This window comes from Dama dama, chromosome 12 (assembly GCF_033118175.1).
Source record: "Dama dama isolate Ldn47 chromosome 12, ASM3311817v1, whole genome shotgun sequence".
NCBI lineage: Eukaryota > Metazoa > Chordata > Mammalia > Artiodactyla > Cervidae > Dama > Dama dama.
In genome coordinates, this window is record NC_083692.1 from 64910892 (window position 1) to 64926570 (window position 15679).

Below are 15679 nucleotides of genomic sequence, written 5' to 3' on the forward strand. Positions count from 1 at the left end.
GGAGGTGACAGAAAAGAAAAAAGAAAAAAAAAAAAAAAGAAAAGAAGGGAAGACACTTGGTCTTCCTGGGGCTTCTGAATACTCTGGGAAAGCTCTGTCCATGGAAAAAAGGTCAACAGCTTGGACATAGTCACCAGATAGGAGAACAAACTCTAAGTAGGAATGAGATCTCTTTTAATTCAGAAGCACCACTTTTGTGTATCCCCCATGTGGATACTTCTCCCTTCTCTCATGTGGCATTTGCTTTAAGACTGCGCTTCTTAAAGAGATTGGGGAAAACCATAGCAGATTCCCCCGAGGTTGGTAAGAAAGTAAGGTGCTATGGGCGTTTATAGTTTGTAGAGTTTCCTAGCTGACTCGGACATGTTTCTCCCTCTGCCTCTCTGGGAACCACTGCTTAAGAAGTCACCTGGAAGAAGGACGCAGCTGGGAGTCTGGCCTGGGGGAGTCAGAGCTGCCGCAGCCAGACAGAAGCAGTCAAATCTGCTTGAATATCCACATTTCAGTTTCTGCACCTATCAAGATTTTAATTCATCATGGATAATCTGTCAGCAGAAGGAATTCAGCTGAGGGCTAACCAGGTTACTGATCAGTCTGCGGAAAGTACAAGGAGAATCCTGGGTTTAGCCATTGAGGCTCAGGATGCAGGTATCAAGACTATCCCTACACTGGTTGAGCAAGGGGAACAACTGAAACACACAGAAGGAGGCATGGACCAAATAAAGACATGAGAGAAGCATAGAAGACTTTAACAGAATTCAGCAAGGACTGAGGCCTTTGTGTATGTCCATGTAATAGGACAAAGAACATTGAGTCTGGTAAAGCCTATAAGGCAACTTGGGGAGATGGTGGAGACAGCTCTCCTAGCAATGTAAAAGTATCTAAGCAGCTAGGCTGAGTGACAAATGGTCAGCTGCGTGAAGTGACCAGAGGAGCAGCCAACGGGTGAATACGTTAAACACGTAACAAATCATGCCAGGGAAGATGAAATGGAAGAGAACCTGACTCAAGTGGGCAGTATCCTAGAAAACCTAAAAACATGGCCCTGGACATAGGCAATGGGATTGAGGCTCACAACTGACAAATAGAACAGATCACAGAAAAGGCTGATGCCAATAAAGATCATATTGATAATGCCAGTGCCAGGGCAAAGAAACTCACTGACAGTTAAAGCTACTGCTGTACTTCTTTACCATTTATTTACTTCCCTAGCTCCTCCTTCGAAGTCATTACCTTTCCAGAGTTTGAAATTTTGTTATGTGGGAAAATATCTAGGAATAACAGCCCCTTATTGTATTTAATTTTTTTGGGCTATGCTGCTCGGCATGTGGGATCTTAGTTCCCCTACCAGGGATGAAACTCACCCTCGGCAGTGAAAGGACGGAGTCTTAACCACTGGACAGCCAGGCAAGTCCCCCTATTTTTTTAATTCTCTCTTTTTCCCTTGAGGGTAGACTGCTGCTTCTCAGTCTATACTCTAAGGTTGATTTTTCATGTATCATTTATAGTGTTATTTTTCATCCTCTCTGTTTACTTTAGCAGGTTATTCTGCTTCCAAAATTTGGAAGCATTGCCAAATACAGCCATACGAAAGGAAGTTGGGGGCAGTGGGTACAAGCACAGGATGGGAGGCAAGAGATAAGAGGTTGTTACCTCAGTAAAACCTGCTGCTGCCGCTGCTAAGTCACATCAGTCATGTGAGACCCCATAGATGGCAGCCCACCAAGCTCCTCTGTCCCTGGGATTCTCCAGGCAAGAATACTGGAGTGGGTTGCCATTTCCTTCTCCAACCACAGGGATCTAGTTGAGTTTAATTTTAACTTAAGTTACAGTCATTGCCAATTTAGAACAATGCTTGGTTTTGGAGCCTGTTTACATAAGGTTTTTATCATACATCACAACTTTGCAACCTCGGCACCAAAAAAGTGGGAATGCGTTTTCTTAAAGTGAGCTTAATTTCTGAACTCTTGGTGATTCATCTGGGTACACAGATTCTGTGATCTCACTTCATATTGCACATATAGGAACACTTTTTGTTTTCATATTATTAATAATATCATGGTCCTATTACAGGCCTATTAATTTCATAAATTTGTCTTTGAAGAAAAATATGTAAATATGTATGCAGTATAACATGAGAATTTCTCTTTACAGCAGGCTTAAAATTTTTTGGAAATGTTTAACAAAGTATATCACGTGAATTCAGATTTATCTTGATGCCAAGAATTTTGTTTAGACAGGAAAAAGAAACTTGTTTTGGTCTCAGGTAGAAAACAGATTCCCACTCCAGTACTCTTGCCTGGAAAATCCCATGGACAGAGGAGCCTGGTAGGCTGCAGGTCGCAAAGGCCTGGGGTCGCAAAGAATCGGACACGAACTGAGTGACTTCCCTTTCACTTTTCACTTTCATGCATTGGAGAAGGAAATGGCAACCCACTCCAGTGTTCTTGCCTGGAGAATCCCAGGGACGGAGGAGCCTGGTGGGCTTCTGTCTATGGGGTCGCACAGAGTCGGACACAACTGAAGCGACTTAGCAGCAGCAGCAGCAGCAGCAAACAGATTGAGTTTGTGTCACTTTAAACTTGTTTAAAAAAACTAGAATTTACTCTGTTTAACCAAACATGAATTAGAGGGCCTTCCTGATGGCTCAGTGGTAAAGAATCCACCTGCCAGTGCAGGAGACACAGGTTCGATCCCTGATCCAGGAAGATCCCACTTGCCGAAGCTTAACTGAGACCATGTGCCACAACTACCGAGCCTGTGCTCTAGAGCCTGTAAAGTGCAACTACTGAGCCAGCGTCCTGCAACCACTGAAGTCTGCACACCCTAGAACCAGTGCTCTGCAACAAGAGAAAGTTAGTCACACAGTCCTATCCAACTCTTTGCGGTCCAGTGGACTGTAGCTTGCCTGGCTCCTCTGTCCCTGGAATTCTCCAGGCAAGAGTACCGGAGTGGGTTGCCATTTCCTTCTCCAGGGAATCTTCCCAACCCAGGGGTTGAACCCGGGTCTCCTGCATTGCAGGCAGATTCTTGACCAACTGAGCCACTGGGGAAGCCCACAACAAGAGAAGTCATTGCAATGAGAAGTTCAGTGGTGTCCAACTCTGTGCAACCCCTTGGACTGTAGCCCACCAGGCTTTTCTGTCCATGGGGATTCTCCAGGCAAGAATATTGGAGTGGGTTGCCATGCCCTTCTCCAGGGGATCTTCCCAACCCAGGAATCGAACACATCCGCATGGCAGGCAGATTCTTTACCATCTAAGCCACCAGAGAAGCCCAAGAAAACTGGAGTGGGTAGCCTATCCCTTCTCCAGGGGAACTTCCCAACCCAGGAATCGAACACATCCGCATGGCAGGGAGATTCTTTACCATCTAAGCCACCAGGGAAGCCCATGAAAAGCTCACCCACCACAACTATAGAGTAACCCCCAACTTGCCACAACTAGAGAAAAGCCCACATAGCAATGAAGTCCCAGCACAGCCATAAATAAATAAATAATCTTTAAAAAAATAAAAAAAAATGATTTAGAAAATTATGCCTTTGGTTTACTTATTGATGATTGCAGTATTTTGTACTCAACTTCCAGAATCACATTTATTTAGATCCTGAACAGCGTTATAAGAATCTTACTGGTATTTGTCACCTTTATTTAAAGACTAGTTTCTGCACACTTCAAAGTTATTAATGTTGATTGGTTTGACCAATAACCACTGCTTAACCCTTATGGTTAAATTTTGTAACTAACTATTGGAATTGTTTTTTCAATGCGCTTCTCTGACTGCTTTGGAGGTGGGGGATGGGAAGCAATAATTTTGTCAACTCTTATTTAACAAACTGAATAAAACAAAGGTCCATAACTCAAAAAGCACTGCAACAAAGAACTGACTTTAACACCATTCCCATTTTTATTGGAAATACAGGACATATCCCTTTAAAAAAAAAAAAAAGGTACCTGGTGGGAAAAGAAAGAAGGGTTGCTGATTTGTGGGGGTCAGCCTGCCTTCTGCTGGCCCATCTAGAGTGGTAGCAGAGGGAGTGTGGTTTACATCATTACCATATCAATAGTGCATCCAGTGTGGAATGATCCCAAACTCGTTGTCATAGTCCCTTTGGGCTGCTATAAGAGAATATCATAAACTGGGTGGCATATACACAACAAAAATTTAATTTTCACAGTCCCAGAGGCTGGAAGACCAGGATCAAGGCACCAGCAGATTTGGTGGCTGGTGAGGGGTCACTTCCTGGTTCATACACAGCGCCTTCTTGCTGTGTCCTCAAATGGAGGAAGGATCAAGGGGACTCTCTAGAGTCTCCTTTATAAGGGCACTAATCTCATTCACAAGGGTTCCACCCTCATGGCCAAATCACTTCCCAAAGGACCCACTTTCCAATACTTCAACATATGAATTTTGGGAGGATACAAACATTCAGTTTATAGTGCTCTTCAATCAACCTCCAAATTGCTTTAGCACCACTCCAGGAATTTTATGTCAAGATACAAGAACAGGGAGATAACATGGTCCAAACTAAATCTTCTCTCCCTCAAAACTAGAAGGATTATTAAATGAAAAAGGTAGTAGATTTGTTCTTGACTTATTAATTCAGTTAATCAACAAGCATTTATTCAAGACTGTACAAGTTCTTTATTTCTATTGTAACAAATTACAGCAAATTTAGTGATTTTAGACAACACATTTTTGTTATCTTATGCTTCTGGAGGTCAGTTCAAAGTAGGTCTCACTGGGCTAAAATCAAGGCTTTAGCAGGGTTTTTCCCCCAGAGACTCCAGGAAGGAATCCCGTTCCTATTTTTCCAGTTTCTAGAGGCTGCCCACATTCCTTGGTTCATGTCCCCTTTCATTTTCTTTTTTTTTTTTTCCCCTTTCATTTTCAAAGTCACATCCAGCAATGAACAAGGAATCCTTCTCACACATCTCTGATTTTCCCCCTTCTGCCTCCCTAATCCACTCCTAAAGGAGTCCATCACATTAAGCATCAGGATAATATTCCCATCCCCAGGTCAGCTGATTAACAACCTTAATCCTATCTGCAACCTTTAGGCTCCCCTTTGCCTTTCAACCTAACACATTCACAGGTTCTTGGGGTTAAGAAGTAGACATTTTTGCAGAACCATTACTCTGCCTACCACAGAGGTTATCGAAGTCTGAGTAATATTCTAGAGGCTGCTCCAGAGAGCAGAAGTAGGACCAGAGAGTGGCAGTCAAAAAGTGCTCAGTTTGTTAATGTAAACTATACCCCAACAAAGCTTCTTTTTTTTTTTTTTAACAAAGCTTCTAAAAAGTTAATACCTTGATATTTAACGCCCTCCATAATCTAAAAGTTACAGCTATCACTTTATGAGAGTTTATCACAACTTTATATATATTACCACCAATTATCCTTACAGCAACCGTGTGAGGCTGGGGACACTGTTCCCTTTCTAAAGCTCAGAGAGATTGAGTGAATTGCCCAGGCTTCTGCCTCTAGCTGGCAGCAAAGCCAAGACTGGAGCTGAGTCTGTGTGAACTCCACGCTAAGCTCCAGGCTCTTCTTCCAGCACATCCTCCTCACTCCACAGAGGCAGCATGTCTTCCAGTTCCAAGGATGAGGTCACCAAACCAACAGGTACACTCCTGTTACAGCACTCCTAAAGGATCCATTTCAAAGCCACTTCCTCTGAGAAGCCTTCTTTGCACCCCTCCCTCACAAGCCCTTGCTTCTGCTTGTGGGCTGACAGAGCTCTACTGATCACTTCCAATAGAGCAGTTTTCAGTCTGTCTTACAGTGGTATAGTACAGATCACCTTCACCTTCCTTCACTACATTCTAATCTCTCCGAGCGGGAGCCCTTCTTGTTCTTTTTTGTAATGTTGTAGTGCGTCAGTTCATTGTGCATTGTGCATTCAAAACTGTTTTTTGAGATACTTGAGTCAAGATGGTTCTGCAAGTTCCCTATTTAGGTACTCCCTCTGCTCAAATTACACAGCAGGGATAGATAAAACATAGAAAGAAAACACTGAAATGATAGTGCTGAGCTCAAAAACAAGATCATCATCTCTTTGGCACTGAACTAAATAGAAACACACAGTCATAAGCAGGACTGAAGCCTTGAGGCTGTAAAGAGATGGGTAGCAGTCAGGCACTTAGGGGGAAAAAAATGAACTGGGCCCTATAAACTCTCAGAAATACAGACAAAGCTCCTCCCAAGACAAAGACGTTCAATGAACGTCTGGGAATGAAATCTCAGGAAGAGGGATAAATAAGAAGATCCAAATAAATGTAAGGGAGGGAAGCAGAAGAGGCCTATCTCAGAAAACAGGAGGCCATATATCTTTTTAAATCACTTTGTGGGGCTTCCCTGGTGGCTGAGTGGTAAAGAATCCTCCTGCCAATACAGGAGACATGGGTTCAATCCCTGATCAGGGACAATTCCACATGTCGCATAGCAACTACTGAGTCTGTGTTCTAGAGCCTTCGAGCCACAACTACTGAGCCCATGTGCTGTAACTACTGAAGCCCAAGCGCCTAGAGCCCGTGCTCCACAAGAGAAGCCACCACAATGAGAAGCCTGCACACCGCAACAAAGAATAGCCCCTGCTCACCACAACTAGAGGAAAGCATGTGCAATAATGAAGACCCAGCACAGCCAGAAATAAATAAATATCATTTTTTAAAAATCACTACATAAATACAACTAGGGAGCTCTCCTCTAGAACTTGAAACTATCCTTGAAAAGAATATACCAGGCATCTGGGAAAACTGATTCAGAATGGCCAATACAGAGCCAAGGTCTATTAAAACAATTGGACTTGAAAACAAAACAGCTATTGACATGCAGGCAAAAAAAAAGACCAAGAGTAAAAAAAATATATTGTTATTTTTTTGTCCTTGTTAGTTAACACTATTTACAGAAAGCAATGGAGTAACATATCTGAGGCAAAGACAGAAAATGGGAACCACAGATTTTGTATCCAGCCAAACTGATCTTCAAGTATAAAGACTGTAGAGAAACTGTTAGGAATATGGCAAAATTTCAGGCTACTGTTCATCCTGAGAGTTATATGAGTTATTTCTGAGAAATCAACCAAAGAAAGAGTTTCAGAAAACTAAAAAAATAAAAAGAAACAGAGAGTCACAGACATAGACTGGAAGCTAGAATGTAGTGTATGAGTAATCCAGCTTTGATTATACATAAGAGGAGAACACCTTAGGAAAATGTGGGGCAATTAGATGGAAGGAACAAGGATCCCTAAATAAACTTCTGAAAAAGAGCTACCAACTAGCCTTCCACTTTTCACCTATAGAGAGTTGGATGAGAACAAAAGAAACATTTTGTTTGAGCCATTGTTTTTTTGTTTTGTTTTGTTTGAGCCATTGTATTTTGTAGTCTCTTTGTTATATCAGTTTACCCTATATTCTGATACTATGGAAACTGCTATCTGGAAGTGGAGCTGCTACCAAAACAAGAACCTAAAACACAGCATCTTGATAAATTGGTAAGGTGGCTTGTGACAAAGAAACAGATTTTGAAGGCTGAATATTGGGTGACGTGTCAGAAGTTTTGGGAAAACCCTCCTCTGTGAAAACCTGGAAGACAGATCTATGGAGCTATCAGCTCTAGGGAAAATGGTTGGAAAAAGCCATAATATTAGTATTGCTTTTAGAGCTGCCAAGGCAGCTCGCTGCCCCAGGGTATGCACTGGTCTCAAGGGAGTTCCATGCTTTTATGTGCCCTCCTCCAGTGGCTGGGACTGGAACCAGGTCCCGCAGGGGTTTAGCTGAAGAGAAATAAATTCTTCAGATTCTAAATCCCACTCTGATTCCTGGAATTGGTCAGGGCCAGCAGCACCATCAAGACTTGAGTGGGCCTGGGAACCATTTCTCCCCTTCTGGGCTCTCTCCAACTCTCGAAACCCACTCACCCCCAGGCTATGGTTATGGTTTATCTATTTTTTTAAATTGTCCTTATCTGATCAACAAATGATGACTAGATAATTAGATATACATATGAGGAAAAAATAAATTACCTTATACCATATACAAATATAATCCCAAATAAAGATCTTGATTTGAAAAGAAAATCTTTAAAACTTTACAAAGAATATACAGAAGAATATCTATATGACTTTGGGGGTAAGAAATAATTTCTTAAATCACAAAAAGCTATAAAGTAAAATATTAATACATAGACTGGATTAAAATTTAAAATTTCTGTACAGAAACAAACTTTTGTACAAAAGGCAAGTTGCAACCAGGAGAAAACTCTTTGCTGTAGACAAAGAAAAAAGCCTCTCATAAATATTTGAAATAATGCTCAGACTCACTAGTGACTGATGAAGTATAAATTTAAACAAAAATGAGATATCATTTTACACCTATATGATTGTTTTGAAAAAAAAAAAAGTTTTATTGAGAAGATGGAGCAATGGGAATTCTCAGTCACTGCTGGGGAAAATGTTCCTGTTACAGCCACTTTGAGAGAGAGCTTGGCAATATTTAGCAGAGTTGGAGATTCCTAAGACATAGCTTGAAACTTTCTCTCCTATGCACTGTAACAGACCTAATTTTAAAAATATTAAGGGATTATTTTGGCCCTCATTTTCTTTATAGATAATATGGCGATAGTAATTCTCACAGCATAGATTTGTGGTTAAGAGCCTGTGAAAGTTACTTAACTTTTCTGTGCTTCGTTGGGAAAAATAGGGATAAGAATCTCCACCCCAAACCAGTTGAGAATATTAAATATGTTAAAATTGTAAAGTTCTTTCAAAAACAAAGTTAACTGTTGTGTTCATTAAATGAGCTAGAATATATTATAGTTTGAGGATTAAAAATAATAAAGTTTACAAAGGTATAAAAAGAGTACCTAGTAAGGAATAAATGCTTGAACAGAGTTGACAGTTTGAAAGTTTCCAACTATCAAAAAGGGGCCCATGATCTGACCAAAAGAAATAACAGAATTGAAAGAAGGCAACACGGTTTCAATAATATTCAATGTATTTCTAGAAGACACTACTGATGCATTGCAAAACTAAGTTTCTATAAGGTTTAACACTTTTCTCATCCTAAGTTTGCAACTCAGAGTAATGAGAGATGGTGCTGGTAGAAATTCATGCTGCATTTTACCATAAAAGTCTGAGCAAGTAACATGATTCTGACTATCCTTTTTTTCCTCATTTGTAAATTTCAGTAGTTGGACCAAAGTACCTCTGGGTCACAAACAAGAAAGTATTTCCTAACAAATGAAGATTTAAATGTTTTGAGCACCATATTTCTTTCATCCATTTTTACATGTTACATTTTATATATTTCATTTTAATAAAAGACTGACACCAATCTTTAAATATATACTGATTCTTAACAATAAAAATCAAATTCTTTGTCAAAAAATTTATACATATTGAAAAATTGTTTTGTTGAATTGGACTATTGTTTGGGGCTTGTAGAGTGAAAACACACACACAACCTAAAAGTTGCAAGTTACATTTTAGTCTAGGACCTTACTGTGAACTATAGTCTGGGAGACAGCCTCTCAGATAGCTCTGAGGATCTTACCAAAGAGGTAAGGGAGGAGTCACAGTATATAGGAGTCTTTGCTGTGAAAAAAAACTAGTTGAACATCAAAAGATTATTCTCATCACAAAAAAACAATCTCTAAAGTGAATGATTTTAGCACTTTTCTGTGTATTGGAAGATTCAAGAATCTGGGCTCAATGATATTATTCCTTTGAAATGCACCTGAACTATCTAGGGCCAGCAACCTGTTTTCCTTCCTCCAGAATCCCCTCCAGGTACATGCTGCAGGGTAGGAGCGGAGGCTCTAGGGGCAATGGCTTGATGATGGGCAACCTTTGTAGTTCACTGAAGTGGCAGGCGGTATTTTCTTGGTCCACAGGCTTTAGCACTGTCCTGGGACTCTCCACTTAAATTTCACCCAGGAAGCATGCCCACCCCTTGTTTCCACGTGGTAGCCCCACAGCTGCAGCCACCAGGTCGGGACACCTTCCGGCCTCCACACTGCCCCCTGGCGCCGGCTCACCTATATCCGCCCTCCTCTGCTCCCCCCACCCTCAGCCCGCCCCGGCACCTGCTGTTCACGCGCTCCTTAGCTTTTCTAGTCAAACTCAGTGACGTTTTCCTTGTCTCCCAAAGCACAAGCTCCTTTGAATTAAAGAAAAAAATGGTGCTCACAGTTCTTACACTCTCCGGCCAAGTCAATCCTCGTTGAGTTAAATTTTACTTCCAGAGGACCAACTTAAGCCAGGGTTAACAAAAGCTGTCATTCCCAGACGCAGGCATTCAGACAACGGTGGAATGTTCTCTGCGTGATAGGAGGACCCAACCGTTGGCCTCCGGACGGGGGAGCGCTCCCTCCGGCCGTCGCAGCCACACTCGGCTCCCTGGCCTGCAGCTGGGGCCCGTCCAAGCCGCGGACAAAGGTGCCTGTGTCCGGTCGGAGCCTCTGCCTACCGGCCGCCGAGAGGCCTCTGCTGAGGCCAGGGCGGAGCGAACCGCCTGCGACCCCGCGCGTGGCCCGGCTCCCTGGTGGGCCAGCTGAGCCCGCGGGCTAAGTCGCTCTAGGCCCCGGCCCCGGCCCCACGTGCCCCTCTCTGGGCCGAGCCGCCCGGCCCGGCTCCTCCGGATCCGCCCCTTGTCAGAGCCGGTGGGTAGAGGAAAGGCGCCGGCGGCAATAGCATGAACTTTGCTCTAACAAAGTTCTGGCACAGCCCTCTGACTTGGGGCCTTTTGGGTTCTCAAGGGTAGAAATGTACAATTCCAACCTCCCTCTTAATCATCCAGGGGCTTCCTCCACGTCTGTGTGTCTTAGGCAAGGTCCAAAGAGCTTCTCTCCTTTGCTTTACCCCAGGAGAAAACAGGGATTTGGGGGAAAGGAGAGGGGCTCTGCCTTACATTTACTGAACTTTGGCCCTTAGCCAGGCACTCTTCTAGGCTCATTGATACTGTTTTAGTTAATCTTCAAAAGGACTTGTGAAATAAATATTATTTTTACATCCTATCTCTACGGTGTTAGAAAACTGAGGTTAGGACTTCCCTGGCGGTCCAGTGCTTAAAACTCCAGTTCCACTGCAAGGGGTGTGGGTTGGATCCATAGGGGAGCTAAGATCCCACATGCTGTGCAGCCTGGCATCAATCAGTCAATCAAACTAGGAGACTGAAATCAACAAGACTTAATGATTTGTTAGTTGTGGATGGTGATTGAAAAACTGACCCAACCTCTCTGCCACATCTACCCTCCCATGCTGGGTCATTGGAGAGAAGGAAGAACTAGGTAAATCCCTGGGTTCTGATCCTGTTTGTGTTCTTCTTTGCTGGATGACGTCATGAACAAATCACTGTTTAGTAAAGCCTTGGAAGACCTGCATTTCTTCCTTAGACTGCAAGTATGTCAGATGGGTCAGTGGTAAAGAATCCACCTGCAGTGCAGGAGACCCAGGTTCTATCCCTGGGTCAGGGAGATCCCCTGGAATAGGAAATGACAACCCACTCCAGTATTCTTGCCTTGGAGAATTCCATGGATAGGGGAGCCTGGCAGGCTACAGTCCACGGGGTTGCAAAGAGTCAGACATGACTGAGCAACTAACAGCCATGCCCTATAATGGTGTTCCTTAACCCCTGGGGGACGTTGCAAAATATGGAAGAGAAACTCGTAGGAAAACTACATTCCTTATCAGTAATTAAAATACTATACTAGTGATACTGTGAAATGGGATAAAAAGTCTATAAATAAACCCAAATATATATGTGAATACAGTATATGAAAAGGAAGTAATACATAGAAATACAGAGATTATTCAAAAAATGTTCAGAAAACATGGACTGTTCAATATGAAATTTTGGGGACAATAAATAGCCATCTGGAAGAAAATTAATTTGGATCTATATTTTAGATGACTCAAAATGGAACAATGAAAAGTAGACTTTAGAAGCCCTAGAAGAAAACATAGGTTTTTAAAAATAATGTTGGAGTATGGAAATCCTAAGTAGTATAACACAAAAGCCAGAAGCCACCCACATACACGTGCATACACAGACACATTCAAACTACAATAAAAAACACCATACAGGGGCTTCCCTAGTGGCTCAATGGTAAAGAATCCGATACCTGCCAATGCATGAGACACGGTTCGATCCCTGGTCCAGAAGGATTCCATATGCTTTGGGGCAATTAAGCCCATGCACACAACTATTGAGCCTGTGCTCTAGAGCCGGGAACCGCAGCTACTGAGCTCACGCACCACAATTATTGAAGCCCGAGAGCCCTAAGTCCATGCTCCACAATGACAGCAGCCACTTCAATGAGAAATCCTCGCACCACAACTAGAGAGTAGCCCTCAGTCCCTACAACTAGAAAAGGGCCTGCACACAGCCAAAAATAAACAAGTAAATAATTCTAAAATTAAAAAAAAAAAACATACATACTACATATCACAGACAAAAGAATAATCTCCTTAATATAAAGTAGCAATTATGGGAAATTCCCTGGTGGTCCAGTGATTGGGTTGGGACTCTGTGCTCTCACTGCCAAGGGCCCAGGTTCAATCTCTGGCCAGAAAACTAAGATCTCACAAGCTGAGCAGCACAGCCAAAAACACTTATGAATTAGTAACAAGAGACCAACACAATGGGAGGTGGAGGGATAAATTGGGATATTGGGATTGACATAATAAACTACTATATATATATATATATAAAATAGATAACTAATGAGAACCTACTGTATAGCACAGGGAATTCTATTTGACATTTTGTATTGGCCTGTATGGGAATAGAATCTGAAAAAGAGTGGATATATGTATATGTATAACTGACTCACTTTGCAGAACAACAGAGACTAACACAACATTGTAAATCAACTACATTCCAGTAAAAAAAAAAATTTTTTTTAAAGTATACAACAATTGTAAAGAAAATCAAAATGGCTCTTAAACATGAAAAGATGCCTCATTCATAATAAGAGAAGAACAAGCCAAAGTTACAATGAAATACCTTTCTCATCTATCACATAGACAAAACTGACCTATGGAAGGCAATTTGGCTATATATATATATTTATTTTATTGCATCTGGTCTTAGTTGCAGCAAGAGGGATCTTTGTTATGGCATGTGAACTTAGTAACTTAGTTGCAGCATGTGAGATCTAGTTCCCTGACCAGGGATCAAACCCAGGCCCCTTGTATTGGAAGTACAGAGTTTTAGCCAGTGGACCACCAGGGAAGTCCCAGTTTGGCAATATTGACCAACATTTTAAATGCATTCCTTTGACTAAGCAATTTCTCTTTTAGGAATTTTCCTATGGCTATACTCATCAGTATGAAGCAATGTGCTTCAAAAATTCATTGCAGCACTCTGTAATAGTAAGGTATTGAAAACAACTTAGATGTCCATCAATAGTGAGCTTATTTAATAAATTATGGTATATTATAAATAGGAGTGGAGATGCATGTGTACAGCTAGGGGAAAACATTCAAATGCAAGGCTTGAAGGGTATATTAGATTTGAATTACATCTATAAAATGGAAATAATAATCACACCTGCTACAGAGAGCTGTTGTGAACTTTAAATAAATTAAAATACCAAAAGAACTTAGAACAATATCTAGAATACATAACCTTAGATATTTACTTACACACATATTGTTAATAAAAAGAACAAGGGGGCAGAACAGCATGTACAATTACCTACCATTTGTGTAAAAGAAAAATAAGTATATGGGTAAAATATCCCTTGAAAATTTCACAGTTAATCAGTAACAGTGGTTACCTCTGGACAGAAGAAATAAGGGGCCAGCAGCAAGGCAAGTTATTTTCACTGTCTACCTGTTAAAGTTTTTTTACGTGTATTTGACATCTATTTGAAAAGATAAACTTTTTTTTAATTAGGAAACTATCAATCAGAAAAACATAATCAAATTTTATGATATAGAAATTATGTTCCAATCTTTCCCATTAGTGTTATTATGTTGAAATGATTATATTGCAGTCATTGAATGGTTTTTAAAACACCGCTGCACACTTTCAAGCATAGCGCTTGCACCTGAAAAGTGCGGTCCTCAGGCTGGCAACATCTGCATCACCTCAGAACTTGTTAGAAATTCAGAATCCCACCATACACCTATCAAATCAGAATCTATATTTTTAACAAGATTCTCAGGTAATTTGTTTGTAGCATCTTGTTTGAGGTACGAGAAGCACTGAGCCAGAGGACATAATTTAAAAACACAGAAATACAAAACAAAACAAAAACACTGCTCTACTCTTGTCTATTCTCTTCGACTCCCATCTCTCAAAATTGTTGTGGCTCTGAAACCAAGCAGAATTCTATGGGGTCCCTCCTGAGTACAAAAGCCTTTTTGTGTCCTCCGTTTCTGGTTTGGAGGAAAAAGGCTTCAGCCCTATAGACCTTCCCTGAGCTTCAAAGGGCAGATTCAAGCAGTTACTAATTAGGGGAATTAGGGAATGCAGAAACAAAGGAAAGGCAGCCAGGAAACCAGGGGCAGGTTTCTAGTTCCTCCTCAAGGAATATACATCACAAAGTGATACAAATCTCTTCAGTCCTTCTGCCTAGGAGGACTAAGGCCCCCACCCAGGTGGAGGATGGTAATTTCAGACAAAGCACAGAATCCAGACTGGTTAGAACCAGAAGGCTGACTCCTAGAACACCACCCTGTTACCTCATCACCAACCAATCAAAGGAAGGTCCCGCACCCTGCAGCCCTCCAAGCAAATTTCGTCTATGAAAACTCTTCCTTGGCAAGTCCTTAGCACTCCAGTGCCAGTGCAGGGGGCAAGAGTCTGAGCCTGGTTGGGGAACTAAGATCCCGCAAACCTTGAGGGTACAGCCAAAAACAAAAAAACCTCCCCACACCACTGAGGAGTTTAGCCATTTTGAGCATGAACTGCCTGTTCTCCTTGCTGGGTTCTTGCGGTAAAACTCTCTCTTCTCCAAACTTCAGCATTATGGTTTGTTTGGCCTCACTGTGCATTGGGTGCATGAACTTGGATCTGATAACAGCTTGATGACTCTGGAAAACATTGCTGAGTGAAAGAAGGCAAACACAAAATAATACAACCTATGTGATTCTATTTATATGAACTGCAAACCAAGCTACACCAATCAGTGGTGTTCCCCAGGTTACCTCTGGGGAAGAGAGAGGCGGCAGAGGTGGGTCAGGACCCAAATTGCTCCTGGAGTGTTGGTAACATTCTGTTTCTCAATCTGGTTACTGGTTATTTGGATCTGTTTGTGAAAATTCTTTATGACTATACACTTCTGATTGGTATATACTTTTTGTATGTGTCACACCTCAATAAAAAGGTTTTTAAAAATTCCACTATTGGGACTCATCTGGTGGTCAAGTGGTTAAGACTCTGCTCTTCCAATGCAGGGGGCTTGGGTTTGATCTCTTGTAGAGGAACTAAGATTCTGCATGCCATGTGGTGCAGACAAAAAATTTATTAAAAAAAAAAATAATTCCACTATTATCACCTACCTCAAACCCCATGACTGTTGCAGGGGGGCCAAGGTCCAAGGTGCTTGGGAGAAAGAGACTGAGCTAAAAACGTTATTTACACTGATTTTAATTACTGACAATTTCAATTTAGATAGATTACTTTGTCACACACACACTTATTGGAACTCCTGTGCATTTTTAAAAAAT

General features: G+C 41.6%; 1 pseudogene; it reads left to right on the forward strand.

Moving 5' to 3' along the window:
- The first annotated feature begins 536 nt into the window (after positions 1-536).
- LOC133067253 (synaptosomal-associated protein 23-like) lies at positions 537-1171 on the forward strand (annotated as a pseudogene).
- The last annotated feature ends 14508 nt before the right edge of the window (positions 1172-15679 follow it).